This window comes from Miscanthus floridulus, chromosome 9 (genome assembly GCF_019320115.1).
Source record: "Miscanthus floridulus cultivar M001 chromosome 9, ASM1932011v1, whole genome shotgun sequence".
Classification (NCBI taxonomy): domain Eukaryota; kingdom Viridiplantae; phylum Streptophyta; class Magnoliopsida; order Poales; family Poaceae; genus Miscanthus; species Miscanthus floridulus.
Window position 1 is genome coordinate 73854959 of NC_089588.1, and position 18141 is coordinate 73873099.

The following is an 18141-nucleotide window of genomic DNA, read 5'->3' on the forward strand; positions in this document are numbered from 1 at the left end:
ATGAGACTATAGGTAACATTGTTCAACCAATTCTCTTTTTCTTTCTTTTTAATAACATCTATTCTCTTATGCTCATTATCATTTACTTCACTGAAAATAGATGAAATCTTAGATGAACTGGCAAGGGAAACCTCTCCTGATCAAGCTCCAAACCTGTCCCCTCTGAATCTTCAGCCAAGTTCCCCAGCAAGCCAGGGTATAACCCATCCTGATGATCAACCAGCTCAGCAGGTAATTCCTTGTTTTACACTATATTTTAACAAAATTACCCAACCGGCTAACACCTTCTTTCTTCTCTTTTCTTTAGAAGAACATCACTAAACCGACCACTAGTTAATCCTTCTCTATTGAGGACTACGTCATTGAGAAAGGTGAAGAGATCACTTCCCATCAAACCTTATCGCTGGAAAATCAGGCTCGGCTAAAAGAGGTGATCATTCTGCTGAACAAGGATACCATTAGTCTGGTTCAGGATGCAGACCAGATAAAAGACCTTCTTGAACTCATTGATCAAGACATCCCCTCTGCTCTCAAAGCCCCCCTAGAATCTGCAGCCCATCTTGATGACCATTTTGCCATGGTGAGAAGGGCAACCAAGAACATATCTTCGAGGGCTATTCTGCAGAAGGATAGATCTTTGAAAAAGCTGGAGATCAAAGACCTTCACTCTCATATCCATACTGCAAGAAATTCCCTGACAACCTTGGAGCCTAAACTGAAAGCCATGGAGGACGAAAAAAGCAGATTAGAAGCTCAACTAACCGAACTGAATGCCAAAATTCAGTCTCACAGGGCCCATATAGCTAATTTGCCGAAGAACATAGAAGTAGCTTCATCAAAGATGACTTCGATCATCAAAGAAGACCAGCAAATCAAAACTAAGTTATCCAGCATCCAGAATTCTGAAGATGAAGATCAAAAAGTGCTAGATAATGTTAGCCGAATCAGGACTGAGGCCATAGAGGCAATCAATCATCTTCTGAGCCAGTAGACATTGGGTTTGTAATAAACTTAAGTACGATATCCTCTTTCCCTTGATTAACTAACTTTATGTTTACTTATTTTTATTCGTTCGAAACAGGCAATCGGCTATTTTCCCTTAAATTACTCGATTAGAATGTAGCCGATTGTCTCCATTCTTCCAATAGCCGAACGAATCCTAATTTAAATGTTGTGAGGGTATAGCCGAACAATGCTGGCTCCAACAAAACAGGGAGACAGTTGAGCGACGTCCGATTTAACCCACGCCTGGGCCAGCCCAGTAGTGGCCCAGTTGAAAGGGAAAAACCCTACTCCACCGTTCGGCATTCTCGCCCCACGATTCCGTAGAATTCGCCACGATCCTTCGCTCCGGTTTATAAATAGACCCTTCCGTCAGCCTTCATCGCTATCTTCGCTTTAGCATTCTCACATCTGTCTCCTCCACTTCCTTCGTTCGATTCATCCCAGAGGAAAACCCTAACCTCCACCAAAGCAAATGGCGAACAGTGGCGACCGTGGCAAGCGTCCTGCCGACGGGGAGGCTGAAGGAAGCAGAGCATCGCGCTGCCAGCGTCGTGGGTACGATTCAGCTTTTTGCCCCCTTGCAACTTTCTTGTTCATCTCTCAGTTTTGATTTTTCTTCCTCATTCATCAGGATAAGGGTCATCAGCTCCAGCCAATATCATCTCCTTCCTCCGACGATAGCAGCTCAACCGGGAACTCCATCATCCGGTTCTTCCAGCTCTTCAAGTTCCTATCATTCCAATCCTTGGGGCTCGGCGGAACCAGCAGATGCATACCATCCGTATTCCCACGAGGAGGCGCTCAAGTTTCGCCAGGAGAGGGACGAAGCCCGGGAGGAGCTAGGCGATGTCTCCAAGAAATTCGGCATCGATCAAGCCGAATGGGAGGACCAGCGGAAGCAACTCTGTGACGCCATCACCGGTTTGATATCTTCATTTAGTTTTATCATCCTGGCTTCCCTTGCTTGCCGACCCATTTTTTTTTCTTTTCTGCCCAGCTCTTTCCGCGGAGAATGACCGCTTGAAGACGGCGGCGAACAAGATTGCCGACAAGGTGAATGCTCAGGGGGAGACATCCGAGGCATGCCTTGATGCTATGGACGGCCGCATTGATCAGGCCGTCATCCAAGGTGTGCACCTCGGCGCTTCTCTCGGGCTGGCGGCAATGACCTCCCAAACCAACGAGGACTACTCCTCCTAGCCAGTTGGCTTCGTTGGAGGACGCCCGGACGAGGTCGACGACATCGATGAGCGTCTGGAGGCCTACGACGATCATGCTGCTGCCCTTGCCGAAATCACAAACCCCCAGTCCGTCCTCAACAAGTTATTTGAGGAATAGTTTGTATTAGGATGGACTTTTTATAAATAATCTCGTCCTTTGGAAGAATACTTATTTCTTTGATTCTTTTCAGTAAAATTCCACTTGCGACTGTCAGAAAAATGCTGAAAACAACCCAGTTTCGAATAAACATTCTTGTGCTAGAGGCGATGCAAACTGCATCGGCTATTTTGTGCTAAAGGCGATATGAACGATATCGGCTATTCTCAGTCTTGTATCTGATTTTTAGGCTAAAGGCGATATGAACAATATCGGCTATTCTCAGTCTTGTATTTGATCTTTAGGCTAAAGGCGATTTTCTCTTTGTCGGTTTTTCTGATCTACATTCATGAACCAACCTCAACACTGGGGTAGTATTTCTTAAGAAACCTTCCATTGATAGCTCTGGTAAACTCCTCCCCAAATAAAGTCTTCAATATGTATGCATTGCCAGGTACACATTCTACTATTCGGAAAGGACCTTCCCAATTTGGAGACCATTTGCCGAACGCTCTATCCTTTGTTCCAACTGGCAATATAGTTTTCCAAACCAAATCTCCTTCTGCGAATTGCTTCAGCCTAACCCTTTTGTTATAATACTTGGCAATGCGTATTTTATTTTTCTCAATATTTTCCAATGCCTTGAGACGAATCAAATGTAAATCTTCCAATTCATCCATCATCAGATTCTTATAATCTTCTTCTGCCAATTCTTTCTGTAACACAACTCGCCTTGAATCTAACCGTAATTCCCATGGTAGTACAGCATGATGCCCATAAACCAGTTCATAGGGAGACGTTTGAGTGGATCCATGACAAGCCATTCGGTAAGCCCACAGTGCTTCATTAAGAACCAAGTGCCATTTCCTTGGTTTTTCATCAATCTTCTTCTGGATAATTTTAATCATAATCTTATTTGATGATTCTGCCTGACCATTAGCTTGTGCATAATAAGGAGAAGAATTATACAACTTAATCCCCATACTTTTGGCAAAGTCACAGAATTCTGAAGAAGTAAATTGAGTTCCTTGATCAGTTGTTATAGTCTGAGGAATCCCAAATCTGTGAACTATATGTTCCTTAACAAAACTGATCATATTCTCTGACGTTACCTTCTTCAAAAGGATTAGCTTCAATCCACTTGGTGAAATAATCCGTGGCCAAGAGTACAAATTTGTGTCCCTTACTAGAAGGAGGATTGATCTGACCAATTAAATCTATACCCCATCCTCTGAACGGCCAAGGCTTGATTATAGGATTCATAGCAGACGCTGGAACTTTTTGAATATTGCCGAATTTTTGACAATTGTGACACCCTTTGTAATATTCAAAACAATCTTCCAACATAGTTGGCCAAAAATAACCAGTTCTCCTAATTACCCACTTCATCTGATAAGCTGACTGATGTGCACCACACAATCCTTCGTGAACCTCATACATCACTTTCTTGGCCTCTTCTTGACTTAAGCATTTGAGCAATACTCCATCGATGGACTTGTAATATAACTGATCATCAAGAAACACAAATTTGAGAGCTTTGTACCTGAGTTTTCGGGAAACCTTTTGAGATGGATTTTTCAGATAATTGGTAACTTCGCATCTCCAATCACCATCTACTGGATCAGTATTTAAAACATCTTCTTCCATAACAAAAACTTCCCGACTCTCTCGATACCCAGAAGCAACTTGAGCTAACTTATTTGCTTCTTCATTGTACTCTCTAGGGATATGATGCAAGGTCACCATCAGAAAATTCTTCAAAAGTTCTCTGCACTCTTCATAATATTCTCTTAACACATTGTTCTTGCATTCATACTGACCATTCAGTTGATTAATCACCAACTCAGAATCCCCAAAGATTTCAACAGCAATGGCCTTTACTTCTATAAGAAGCTGAAGCCCTCTAAGCAATGCTTCATACTCTGCCTGGTTGTTAGTAACATGAAATTCAATAGGAACTGCATACTCAAAAGCTTTTCCTTGTGGGGAAATCAAAAGAATACCAGCACCACCACCTTTGTTACAAGATGATCCATCGAAGAACAAGGCCCAAGGCACAATGCTTATCGCCTCAACAGAAAGATCCCGATGTTGGGTAATAAAATCGGCAATAATTTGACCCTTTACCGCCTTTGCCGATTCATATCTTAAATTAAATTCCGACAACGCTAAAATCCATTTGCCAATTCTTCCATTCAAAATCGGCATTGATAGCATATGTTTGATTACATCAAAACTAGAAACCTCCACGCATTCGGAATTCAACAAATAGTGTCAAGATTTGGTACATGAGTAATATACACACAAGCACAGTTTTTCTATAGCCGAATACCTTGTTTCCGGGTCTAACAGCTTTCGGCTAAGATAAGCTATGACTCTTTCTTTTCCTTCAAACTCTTGCATAAGGGCCGATCCTATCGTTAGGCTATCGGCCGCCACATACAACTTAAAAGGCTTGTCAAGTTGTGGAGGTACCAGCACAGGTGGTGCTTTCATATATTGTTTGATCTCATCAAAAGCCTTTTGTTGTATGTCACCCCATACAAATTTTTGATCTTTCTTGAGCTTTAATAAAGGGGAAAAGGGTAAAACTCTTTCTGATAGATAGGATATGAATCTTCTTACAAAGTTGATTTTGCCTAACAATGATTGCAATTCTGTGAGATTGGTTGGCGGCACAACTTTGTCTATCGCTTCCATGCTCTTTTTCCCAACTTCAATTCCTCCTTTATGAACTAAAAATCCTAAAAACTCACCGGCTGAAACTCCAAAGGCACATTTGTTTGGATTCATCTTTAAGCCATGCTTCCTTGTGCACTCCAGAGTCTTTCTTAAATCGGCCAAATGTCCTTTATGATTTCTAGACTTGACCACCACATCATCAATGTAAATCTCTATAATCTTGCCGATCAGCTCGTGAAAGATATAATTCATAGCTCTTTGATAAGTTGCACCGGCATTCTTTAACCCAAATGTCATGACTATCCATTCAAACAAACCAATATGACCAGGACATCTGAAAGCTGTTTTCGAAATATCTTCTATTGCCATAAAAATTTGGTTATAGCCAGCATTACCATCCATAAAACTAATGACTTCATAACCTGCTACTGCATCTACCCGCAAATCGGCAACTGGCATTGGGTAACCATCCATGGGAGTAGCCTTATTAAGATTTCTGAAATCTATGCAAACTCTCATTTTTCCATTTTTCTTGTATACCGGTACTATATTTGAAATCCACTCTGCATACTTGCATGGCCGAATGAAGTTTGCTTCTATTAATCTTTCAACTTCCTTCTTCACATTGGCCAATACCTCCTCTTTGTATATCTTCCATGGAGGTTGTTTATAGGGATGAAATCCAGGTTTAATGGGTAATCGATGCTCAACAATGGAACGATCCAATCCAGGCATTTCCGTGTAATCCCAAGCAAAACAATCTTTAAACTCTTTCAACAGATCTATCAACTTTGATTTATATTCTGGGTCTAACTTTGCACTAATATACATCGGCCTTGGCTTAGAACAATCACCAACATTAACTTCTTCCAACTTATCAGCCGACATAAAACCACGTCCCAACTTTCCTTTGTTGCCATCGATGGGATTTCCCATTAAAAATTGCTATGAGAGCCGACTGCTTGGATCGGCTGTTGGCCCTCGCTGAAAACATTTACAGGACCTTCTTTCCACACTTTTCCAGAGAAACAATCGACGCCCTCATATTCCCAATAGGTAGATTCTGTGGCAGCAACACTTACCGAATTATCAGCATGTACAACTTCAACATCATCTCCAATCCATTGAATGAGAATTTGATGCATAGTCGAAGGAATGCAACAATTAGCATGGATCCAATCTCTGCCCAAGAGTAGACTATATGCCCCCTTGCCATCAATGACAAAAAAGGTGGTAATCAGAGTTTTTGATCCAATAGTCAACTCGACATGGATAGCACCTCGGGTATCAGAAGGATTGCCAGCAAAGTCCCTAAGCACCATGTCAGTTTTCAACAATTCTTCATTAGTCATCCCAAGTTTCCTGAAGGTAGTATAAGGCATGATATTGATAGCAGCCCCTCCATCAACAAACATCTTGGTCAAAGGCTTGCCATTGACATATCCTTTTAAATAGAGTGGTCTCAAGTGACGATTCTTGATTGGTTTGTCAAAAACAGCTTGCTGTGTTAATACAAGCTGAGCCATCAAATCCTGACATTCACTTTCATCAAAATCAGAGTACACCTCTTCTTGGACATCTTGGCTTTCGAGAGCTATAAACTCTGATGGGAGGAAGAAAGCCATGCAAGCATTAGCCGAAGGACCACATCCATCAGGCTTCTTTTTAGGACGCCATATTTGCTTTGTTTCGGTAACTTCCCGTTCCAACTCCCTATTCCTCAACCGTTGCACTCTTCTTTTCTGACTTTTCCTCAGGCCTGGAGGACACCACTGTCCTTTTTGCCATACGTATCTATAGAAGTCAGCTTCTTCATCATGCACTCTATCATGAATCCAACCTGAACCTGCAACTCTTTTCCTTTGCTGATTCTCAAAGTCATCTATTTTTAAGCGCCGATCATCTTCAGGAACCTTCGTTCCAAGTCTTTCATAGATGGGACGGCGGTTGACTCGAGATTGCCTATACTCGGAGTACTGAGCACTACACTCCGGACAATTATTTCTTGCAGGCAATCTCAAGCCTTCATTCCAACAATGCCTAAAGAACGAACAACCCCAATGAGACTGCTCCTGTTCTGTCATGTATTCTTCTTGCTCCCTTCGGTATACTTCTTCCTCATACCTCCGGCATTCTTCCATAAACCATTGCTTCTTACAGTATTCCTTCTCTTGTTCCCTCTGCCACTTGTTTAGCAAAATATGTGATGTAACTCTGGGTTTGGAAGTTTGACCTTTCTCGGTTCGGCTATTCTGAAACTGAACTCGTTGCTGCAGCTCTTTACTGGTGACTTGCCGATCCGGGTCAACAGCACCACTCTCCTTTGCTCTATCAGAAGTCAACACTTTCACCTTGCCTTTACCTTTGAGATCATTGGCAGAGACCATATTCACAGAGAAAGAAATCATATTTTGTGGAAAAGGCTGATCATCAATTTTCATCTTGCCATCAAACCTCAAGTGTCCCTCTTGGATAGCTTTCTGGATTCGTATTCTGAACACTCGGCAATCATTGATAGAGTGAGAATTAGTGTTATGAAAGCCACAATACTTTTTGTCTTTCACTCCTTCAGGACGTAACATAGGATGTCCTTCTGGCAACTTGATGCGTCCTTCCTTTATCAACAATGCAAAAAGTCTGTCTGCTTTAGTAACATCAAAATCATAGGTTCCCTTTTGTTGTTTCAACCAGCGTTGACTAACTTGGGTGGGTTCCTTTGCCCAATTTAACTCAGCTGCAGCTATCTCATCTTCATCAATATACTCAGTCGCTTCAACCAAAAAGCCTTGATACACCTCATTAGTGGCATTGTTCTTCTGAAAGCGATTATCTCTCCTAAATCCTTGGGCTTGATTACTCATAGCTGCTAAACGCTGTGCAAGTTGGCCAAGATCATCAAACTCTAAACCGAACAACTTTTCCCTGATATTCGGCAACATTCCTGCTATAGCTATTCCAGGTAGTTGATCATCTGGTAAATTTAGAGAATAACACATATTCTTGGTCTCCCTAAATCTGCAAAGATATTCCAATGGTGTCTCATTTGTTCTCATCCTCAGACTCATGAGATCAACCAACTTCTTCTCATTAGTACCCGTATAGAAATATGAATGAAACTTCTGCTCTAGTTCTGTCCACGTGCCAATGGAATGAGCTGGTAGAGACGTGAACCATGTGAAAGCTGGTCCTGTAAGAGACAAAGGAAAATATCGAATCCTCCAAGCTTCATCTGAAGTAGCTTCTCCAAGCTGCATTAAGTACCGACTGACGTGCTCTATGGTACTAGTATCATCTTGACCAGAAAACTTGGTCAAATCTGTTGGAGGCTTCACCCTTGGAGGTAACGCCACTCTGTTGTACCATTCTAGATAAGGAGACTTGTATGAATAGGATTGATTCTTTGGCTTCAAGCCGAACTGATTTTGCATCATATCAGCCATTCTGTGCATCAAAACATCAATGCCTGGATCCTGATTTCCTTGTAATTGCACTCCAGAAGGCAATCCTGAAACACTTCTATACCCTGGATTTGGCACAGCATTGATAGCACTGTAATCAGTAAATTCTTGATACCCATCTCCGTACATATTCTTCTGCAATCTGTTTGATGCTGGAGAAACTCTATAAGCTGAAGGTGGCACTTCTCCTGTGGTACCAAATGTCACCTGGCCGTAGGTGGGATGTGATTGCTTTTCAGTGTGAGTCAATCCACCTATATTTGAAGGCGACGCTACTTCTTTTCCAACAGGCTTCTCTTGATGCTTTGGAACATTGAAAAGCGTCGGCCCACTGAGTGCTCCAACATTTTCTTCGAAGTATTTATCAACCATTGGGCCAAAAGTACTGATCATGATTGCCCGAAAGGTATTCAGAAAAGCTGTGTGATGGTTTGTCATGGTTTCTCCCATAGCTTTATAAACCAGGGCTGCCATCTTCTGAGCATCCTCCTCTTCAGTATAATCAGTTTGATGTGGAAGGAGAACCCTTGGCATTGACTGCTTTTGAAATACTTTATTGCTCTTGTTTTTGGAAAAAGACATCAAGCATTTCCGTTGGTATTGCTCACATGCTTGTAGCACTAAATCCTTGTAATTATCTGGCAATTCTGCCATGCTCACGTCCAGAACATGATCATTGTTGATCTCAGACGCCATCTTGAACTAACAGGTGGTCCCACCAGGCGTGCCAAAAAGTGTGTTGACACAAAATGTGACGCACTATGCCTCACACACAGCAAGCCGAAAAGCGTGGCTTCAATTGGGTTCCCGGGTACTTCGTGATCCGGAAGCATGCCAGTCAGTTTGACCTGAAAACTAACAAGGGATAAAACAATTAAATGTCAAACCGGAACATGTCGGGTAATACCAGACAGTTCCACATATACGGCCCTAAAGCCACTTACAACAACATACAGCTATAGAGAGGTCTGCCAATGAGTTCATAAACCGTTTCAGCTAATCGTAAGATGAATGCACGTGGAGACCTGATTGCCGAATACACGTGCATGGGAAGACATGTTTGAACAAGTGAAATTAATTATGAGTTAACGCATAACCAAGCTCGGCAGTCCAGCCGAATTGGGGTCCATGAAGAAGGAACGTGCAAATAAAAACGATTAAACTAATCCAAAACCTGCATCTGCCGCACGACACCTGGTTTTGTTAAAGCTTAAACATGATTAACATGCATGAACCCGCGACATGTGACAATCTAGATTTAAATAATTCGGCCATTATGAGCACACTATCTAGTTGCAAAGGTATTGTGAAAAGCAGTGATCGTTGAAGCACGAATAAAACCACAAGAGAGAGAAGGCCGAACAATATCAATCTAGATTGGGCAGAAGTATGCTACAAATATATATATAAAATGTTCCGTAACATGCAACACTGGATAACTTAATGAATCTATTTAGATTTGCCATATCTAAAAGAGCCGATAACTATCTTGCTTTCACTAAGCATATTGAGTAAACGCCTGCCGCACGGTATCTACTCATAAACAAAGCATAAGCAAAGACTTCTTGATTGTCAAGCAAAGATCCGCCGCACGACCATTGAAAACAAACAAGACTACTTGCATCACGTCTAAATCCACCGCATGATACTAAACATGATAACAAGGTTGTCGGAACTTACGGAGGTCGACGGATCGATGACTCCTCTCGAAGAACTCGACGACACGACAAAAGGACTCGAAAGTTGGCACGGGGCCGGTTGTATTGATTTGGTTGTGAACCCCTATTACAATGGTCGAGGGTCAATATTTATACCCTAGACAAAACATGAGTCCTAGAGGACTACGATTTACAAAGGAACCTTTAAATAAACTTGGAAACTTACGATTCCTTACCCTAAACTTTTAGAGTCCTTTACTATTACAACTTTCACCTTTTCGATCGGCCTTGCCTGCCATCTTCTGTTTTTCCCGAATGGAGTCACCGCCTTCTGGAGTAACCGACCGCAATGCATTTAGCCGACCGCTTGCTTTGTTTGCCGAATACCCTTCTTCCCGCATGCGGGTCCACCTGTCATCCTCCAGAATCAACCAAAATCTAGTGTTAACAGTGACATAAGAAGGCAAAGCTTCTCATGGCTTCTAGGCCCACACGTTAGCCCCTGGAGCCGACCTCCTTTGCCACCAAGAAGACTCCAGAAGGTCTCACCTAAGGGAGGCCAGTCCAAGCTGACACCACCTAACACGTAGAGTGTCAGAATAGAGTAGCTGGACGATGCCTATGCTTCTTTGTCAACAAGACTCCTTGATGGTCCATGGCGCACCGCTGCAAGCCTCTCCTGGACTCCGATGCACATAGACCATTGACTAGAACTCCCAAACTGCCTTATACCCGACCTATCTCATTGTATAAGGGATAAGTTCAGACCTAGAGGTGGAGGAGGTGAGTTCGATCACCAGACACTACATTCCATTCCATCCGCCTCTGCTCTGCACCGAGAGCTTGGTAATCCAGAGAGGGGCACCGAGAACCTCTCCTCCACCGCATCCTGCTATCTCCTTTCTCTTCGATGAGGGGGAGACTCCGCTGGCTATGAGGCAACCTTAGGATTAGCACTGAGCTAACCACCAATCAAACTTCTCTTCCTCTCACTCTGTTGTAACCCCTAAATTTTGGATGCTCTTGAGTATAAGGATCATCAGCTACTGAATGTAGGGACCGAATTGGTCCGAACCAGTATATATCATTGCATCTTCTCTGTGTGATTCTTGTGTTCTTGAGTCCACCTGAGCCATCAGAGACCCCATACTCTAACACCAACTCGAACAACATGCTTGCCACGGTTTCGACCCCACGACAGCTGGCGCACTAGGTTTGCGGCAATGTCAAGTGCGATTCTAGCTCTACGGTGGCTGGAGCCACCTGCCTTGTCGTCAGAGCAAGTAGCACCACCCTAGACAATGGTGTTCACTTCCCCAATGAGTTCTCTGTTGCGGCCGGCGCCTTTGCTCCTAGCCAGGTCCTAAACTTTGGGAGCCTAGCCTACATCACCGACTACAATGATGAGCTTCGTCCACTCCATGGGGCTACACCAGTGGGCAAAGAGCCCTCGGCGTTGCCCCCTCTGGTAGGACTCTTGGGAGTAGATCTCGAGGTTCTGGCACGTCAGATCCTGTGCAGCCTGGGCCCGAGCATATCATGTTGGATTGCCGCCATATGTTGTACATGTTGGCCAACAGTCCACCACCAGATCACCACTGGTGAGGTGCTCCCGCCATCTGATCGCTTCTTCAACTACCTCCTAGACCTACCTTTTGGGATATAGAACACGACGACCTCCTTCTAGCTAGAACTAGAGCACCTCATTAGTCATGAGGCGCCGTAGAGCGTCATCCTCTCTGGCACATCAAGGATGGATGTCCCCTCGCTCTATGCCTTCCTCGAGGTCCACTTGGGGGATGGACCGGAGTACGCCTTCGATGACATCGACTACGATGCCACGCCATGCATGTGCTACCACATCGACAGTGATGATCTTGCTAAGGATGCACCTAGGCTCACGCCACCAGACTAGAGTCCCTGCAGCCATGTGGCCTACCTTCAGGAGAAGGCAGACCGCTTGCGCGCTCGGCAGGTGGACATGGACGCCACTGAGGCAGAGCTCGATTGCCAAAGGCAGGACTTTGCGTGGCAACAAGTCCCGCGTCCTCTCGACGACGACAACACCAGCACGCGGGCTCCTAGCGGCCTCTGCTTCCCCCACGCGGCATACAACATGGTGGCCACCGCTTGCTGCCTAGAAGACATCTCTGACACATCAGACCCAAAGACCAACGAGTGGCTAAATGAGGCAAAGCAGCTCCTTCATGTCACCCTCGAGCAGCAGGCTGAGAGTTCAGCCTCTCGGCGCCGCACCATGCTCTCCCGGCCTTCCCAGACAACTGCCACTGCCAACAAAGGGCGCTCTGACACCCACACCCCGTAGGAGGAGGGGAGCAGTGGCAACACCTCCAGCAACAGCTCTGACCAGCCATAGACTTGGGGCACCAAGCCTTGGCAGGTGTGAAGGCATGACCTTTCTTCACGGTGCCCCCTCCTACGGTACTAGATCGGTGATGACCATGATGTCCGCAACACCATCGAGGCCAGATGCCATGCTTAGGCGTAGTCCTATACCCCTGAGCAACGGGGCAGGGGCCCCATCCTAGATCACTTCGGCCCCCTGGTATTCAGGGTAGCGATTCGAGCAGCCCCCTACCCTAGATGTTTTCGGCCACTGATGCACATCTCCAAGTATGACGGTGAGACCAACCCGAACCATTAGCTAGAGGACTTCCACCTCGCCACGAAGGCCTGGGGTTAGATGATGACTTTGCTGTCTAGTACCTTCCCCTGCTTCTATCAAGCTCGACCAGTGCTCGGCTCGAGCAGCTCGAGCCTGGCGGCATCCGCTGCTAGGGCGATCTCCGTGCGGTCTTAATCGACTAGTTCTCGGGTACCTACACCTGCCCGGGGAACTCTTGGGATCTCCACAACTACAAGCATAGGGCCGATGGGACCCTCCAAGAGTACATTCAGCGCTTCTCTAAGAAGCGCAATGGGCTCCCAAACATCATCAACGCCGACATGATCAACGCCTTCATCTGTGGCATGACCAGCGAGGCACTCATCCATGCGCTCAGCCGTGAGACCCCGCGCATGATGTGAGAGCTCCTGGATGTCACCACCTAGTACGCCACTGGTGAGGAGGCTGTCCAAGCCAACTTCACTAGGAAAGCCAAGGCCACCGGCCAGCTCTGTGGTGGTGATGGCGCCAACAATCCTGCCTCATCCCAGCGATGACACGATAGGTGGAACAAGGACCGGAAGCGCCGCGGGGAGGAGATGGTCATCATGGCTGATTGCGCCTCTAGACCTCAGCCCCATGGTCACATTGCATGCCCAGAACACTTCGAGAAGGCGCTCGAGTCTACTTGCCCATTCCATAGGGGGTAGGCAAAGATTCTTCTCAAGGACTATGCCACCATGAAGGGCTATATCCGTAGCACCTCAGCCAATGGGGCAAGGCCTCGAAGCCTACCCCAAAGGCTAGCGACCTAGTGGACAACACCCAGGAGGCAGACAACAAGTTCCTTGAGATCGAGCTAAAAGGTCCTAATGGCTAGAGGGGGGTGAATAACCTATTAAAAATTTCTACAATAACACTTAACAAACCGGTTAGACAATTATGAGGCGAAGCGAGTGTTGCGCTAGCCTACTAAAAATGCAAGCCACCTACCATAGTTCTAGTTTATGTAGTTACTATCTACACAATAACTATGTCACTACACTAAGTTAGTGTGCTCTCAAAGGCTAATTAAAGAGCCACACTAACCAAACTAACAAGCTCTCACAACTAGCTACACTAAAGAGCTTGACAACTAGTTTATAGTAATGTAGAGAGAGTGAGCAAGATGGTTATACCGCCGTCTCAAGGAGTGAACCAATCAATCACAAGAATGAATATCGATGAAGACCAATCACCTCGGAATCAATTGATAACACAATGTTTTTTTACCGAGGTTCACTTGCTTGCTGGCAAGCTAGTCCTCGTTGTGGCGATTCACTCACTTGGAGGTTCACGCACTAATTGGCATCACACGCCAAACCCTCAATAGGGTGCCGCACAACCAACACAAGATGAGGATCACACAAGCCACAAACAATTCACTAGAGTACCTTTTGGCTCCCCACCGGGGAAAGGTTAGGAACCCCTCACAATTCACTAGAGTACCTTTTGGCTCTCCGCCGGAGAAAGGTCGATCACCATGATCGGATCCAGAGACAATCACCAACCTCTGCTCGATGATCCTCACTACTCCAAGCCATCTAGGTGGCGGCAACCACCAAGAGTAACAAGCAAATCCCGCAACAAAACACGAACACCAAGTGCTTATAGATGCAAACACTCAAGCAATGCCTGTGGATTCTCTCCCAATCTCACAAAGATGTTGAATCCATGATGGAGATAAGTGGGAGGGCTTTGGCTAAGCTCACAAGGCTACTATATCATTGCAAATGGCCAAGAGATTGAGCTTGAGCCGGCCATGGAGCTTAAATAGAGAGTGTAACAGAACCGACCAAATCATAAGAACGTAAGTACAAAAACAATCACTGAAGTGATCAAATTCCTGTACTTAAGCTCCCATAATCCCGGTAGTCCGGAAACCACGAAGGATTTCAACCAACTCTCGACATACAAACCAAGATCGTAATGATTCAACACAACACATCATCCGTTACATCATTTCATAAGTAGCATTCGGATTACATCCATCAGAGTTCAAATAAATATTACAAACCAAGTTTGAGTGTGCGGAAGCAACATAGTTTAGTACAAAACATCATAGTTTTCAAATACATTGCCAAGATCAGAGTCATGTCCCACAAAAGCATTAACAGGTACGAGAACTAGTAGAGACCGTGCCCAACGGTCTAGTCTTCATCCCCAGCAGGGAGAAGGCAGTACTTGCAGCAACCAAAGTAGAACTGGTCATCTGCAACAGGTGGGAAATAAACCCTGAGTACGAGAAGGTACTCAGCTAGACTTACCCGACAAAAATCAAAATAAAAGACACCAAGGATCATGCAAGGCTTTTCAGGTGGGCTAGCTTGACACAGTTGCATAAAAGAGCTTAAGATTATAGTAACCAATTTAAACTTAGCATCAAGCTTATCATTATTTACCTGTCCGCTAGATTAGCACCTGTACTAGAGCACTCACTTATTAGGAGCAAACAATATTAACCATAGCAGGTATAATAAGGCTGTCATCATCATATCATCATTTCCGAACCATTAAGTTATTTAGTGTATCTACATTGGAGATAAGCCCGTCAAGTTCTCACTAACCGGGAGAGACGGCGATTCGAATCGAATTACAACTCAGCTGAGGGGGTATTCCTAACTCTCACCCTGGCATACTTAGCAAGGGTAGCCGTGGGTCACCTTTGGAACATCTCAGGAACCAAATTCGCGGGTTCGATCAGCGCCAGCACTCTCAGGGATTACCCTTCTGCTAGGACGACCAGGACTTTTAAATCACCTGCCCTTGGACTCACACCTACGGCTCCCTTCCGAGGCGCACTTTATACTTATCGACTCCCGGCCTGAGGTGAGCTACTCGGCTTCGTGGTCGGTCTCCAGACCCGGCCAACTAAGAGAGAGGCATGCGTTCAACATGAACAGGAAAGGCTCCAAGATCCAGTCCTTAATCGACATAGACGGAGTCACTGCAAACCGGCAAGCCTCCGTCCGGTCTTCATTTCAAATTAAGACTGGTTCTTTTCCACGATAGCAAATATAGCCAACCGTGCCACATGTATCTTCCTATATCTCGCAGGTGACAGGAAATCACCCGACTTCTACCGCGTTAAAGCAAGGCTAAGCACTACTCGAGCCTGAGCTACATAGGATTCAGGGTAACAATATCTGGACAAGGAATGGGTAACCAATGCAGCAAATGTTTGCATCCAACACCTAAACTTAATGCAACAATATATATAATAATAATACTGTAACTGCAGTTCGGAAAATAGGAGGCTTAAAATGCTCCGGGGCTTGCCTTTCACAAAGTTGCAAGGACGGTGGTCAGGGCACTCAACGGCGACCTCGTCTGGCACTTCTCCTGAAGGCTGCTCCTCCTGAACTTCCGGTGTCGGCTGCTGCTGCTCGTTCAGTTCCTCGAATTCCAGCAGGGTCACTCCTTCCGGTACACCTATTGCATGCCGATGCAAAAGATAAATACCATGGATGCATAAGGTATGACATGATGCTCATGATGAATGGATCATAGTAAGTGTTTACGAACGCATTACTGGACACTCGTTTACCGAGTAAGACTAGCCCTATTCAAATCACTTTAAGCATGTTTCTAACTTAACTGAAAGAACAAGATTAACTTACCTAACTTGCATAACCTAAGATAAAGATGCTCATCTTCCGTTAAGGGCCTAACACCTAGGAACAGTACCATGAACTTAGAATAGTAAAGACATACTTAAAATAACAGTTAAAGCTTCATATGCAACAAGTAGCAACTTAATTCTATCATAACCAGAGTTCTATAACTCCAAATGACTTGCAAGAGGACATTCTGGAAAGCTTATGAAATTCTCTACAATTTATTTGTAAACATCAAAGCATGATTCTGAAGTTGACCAACTCCAATTCCAGAAAATCTAGAATCTGTCCAAAATTGACAGGTTTACTAACTTAATTATTTAATGATGATGCAAAAGCCCAATTTGACCAAACAAAGTTTACCAACTTGTTTTTCATACCTAAGAAACATCAGAAAGGATAGTGCTAACTTCTAAATAAATTATTTAATATCCTTTTCCAATTTATTTAGTTAATTAGGTGATTTAAGCAATATATATATTAAAACTATTCATAAAAATCTACAAAAATTACAGTAGCTATCTCATGCTTCACATAGATTACCATAAAAATTTCAAAGCCATTGAGTAAGTATAACAGTCTACACAAAAATGATAAGGCATACTGGCTTAAAATGGCATAATTAAGAAATCCTAATGAAAAGTGTCAAGCAACAGATTTCACATTTTTCCTAGCATCATTATAGCATAATAATAGTACCCATAAAATTTCACCTTCACTGGATCTATAGAAAAATTATGAAAATTCACACAAGATCCACCTATTAATAAAAGGAAATTCTATAACTTAAAAACTACACATGCACTAGCTCTGAAATTTTTACCAGAGCTTCACATAAGCAATAACAGACTGCCCACAAAATTTCATAATTTTTGGACCACAGAAACTCAAGATAAAATTCAAACAAGTTTGCATGCTTCTAAAAACACATTTCAAAGTCCTATTTAAATCATCAAAAATTTCTAAAACAAGTGCCCATATAATATTTTTGTTAAATACTAGACATGACCAGGAACTTAACAAAATTAGAACCATAGCATTTGGATCTATATACTAGGAGCTACATATTTTTCAAGATGTACATCAATCTGTGAAATAAATAAATAAAACAAAATCGGAAAAACACTCAGCCACAGCTGGGCCAGCCCACGTAACGGCGGCCCGCGAGCACACAGGCGCGGCCCAAGACGCGCGCCAGCGGCCCAGGCTGGACTCCCGCCAGAGTCTCGGCGGCTGACCGCCGGGTCCCGCGTGACAGCGAGACAAGCAGGGGAGCGGAGGAAGGCGACGGCGTATCTCGCCGTCGGTGACTTCTCCGGCGAGACCAATGGTGCCTACGGGTTCGCCTCAACCTAGCGGACCTAAGGAAGCCCTTAGACGCAGCTATTGACGCCACTAGCGGTGGTGGCGAAGGCCACGGCGGCGCTCGGCCACGGCACGGCCGGCTCCGGCGAAGCTACGACGTCACGGCCCTAGTGACTCACTCACTGAGCTTCAGCGTCCTAAACCGAAGCTAGCACAAGAAAGAGAAGGAGCGATAAGGGGCTTGAGCGGCACGGTCACGAGCGAGCTCGGCCGGCGGCGGTCATGGCGACCCGGTGGAGCCGCGCTCGCGGTGAGAGCTACCTGAGGCGAAAAATGGAGTGGCGGTGGGGTCGGGGACGTGGAGAGACTCACGAAGGAGCTGTGGTTCAGAGGAATCGAGCAATGGCGCTCGGGTTTGGGTGGAATTTGCTCGG

At 44.8% G+C, this 18141-nt stretch overlaps 1 long non-coding RNA gene across 1 annotated transcript; it reads right to left on the reverse strand.

Annotated features, from left to right (window-relative positions):
- Positions 1–14868: 14868 nt before the first annotated feature.
- On the reverse strand, positions 14869–16441 carry LOC136483803 (uncharacterized). The gene is made up of 3 exons (XR_010765655.1): positions 16406–16441; positions 16065–16217; positions 14869–14997 (listed from the first exon to the last, which is right to left on the reverse strand). It is a non-coding gene; the product is annotated as an uncharacterized lncRNA (long non-coding RNA).
- Positions 16442–18141: the final 1700 nt, after the last annotated feature.